Source organism: Trichechus manatus, unplaced genomic scaffold (genome assembly GCF_000243295.1).
Source record: "Trichechus manatus latirostris isolate Lorelei unplaced genomic scaffold, TriManLat1.0 scaffold00063, whole genome shotgun sequence".
Lineage (NCBI taxonomy): Eukaryota > Metazoa > Chordata > Mammalia > Sirenia > Trichechidae > Trichechus > Trichechus manatus.
In genome coordinates, this window is record NW_004443999.1 from 10,561,770 (window position 1) to 10,562,641 (window position 872).

The window sequence follows — 872 nt, forward strand, 5'->3', positions numbered from 1 at the left end:
TTTATGTTTTAACTGCACTAGAGTAGCGCTAGGAGCCCTGGTGATGCAGTGGTTAAAGCGCTTGGCTGCTAACTGAAAGGTCAGCAGTTTGAACCCTCCAGCCACTCAGTGGGAGAAAGATGTGGCAGTTGGCTCCCATAAAGATTTACAGACTTGGGAACCCTATGGGGCAGTTCTACTCTGTACTAGAGGGTCATTATGAGTTGGAATTGACTCGATGGCAGTGGGTTTTAGATTAGCACTATGGATCACACCTCAACATAAAGAAAACAGAAATCCTCACTACCAGACCAATAAGCAACATCAGATAAGTTGAGAAAATATTGAAGTTGTCAAGGATTTCATTTTACTTGCATCAACAATCAACACCCATGGAAGTAGCAGTCAAGAAATCAAATGATGTACTGCATTGGGCAAATCTGCTGCAAAAGATCTCTTTAAAGTGTTAAAAAGCAAAAATACCACTTTGAGGACTAAAGTGCACCTGGCCCAAGCCATGTATTTTCAATCACCTTATATGCATGCGAAAGCTGAATAATGACTAAGAAAGACCAGAGAAGAAAATCAACGCCTTTGAAGTATGGTGTTGGCAAAGAATACTGAATATACCCTGAACTGCCAGAAGAATGAACAAAACTGTCTTGGAAGAAGTACAGCCAGAAATCTCCTTATAAGTGAGGATGGCGAGACTTCACATCACGCACTTTAGACATGTTTTCAGGAGGGACAAATCCCTGGAGAAGGACATCATGTTTGGTAAAACAGAGGGTCAGTGAAAGACAGGAAGAGCCTCATTGACATAGACTGACACAGTGACTGCAACAATGGGCTCAAACAGCAACAATTGTGAGGATGGCACAGGATGGGGCAAC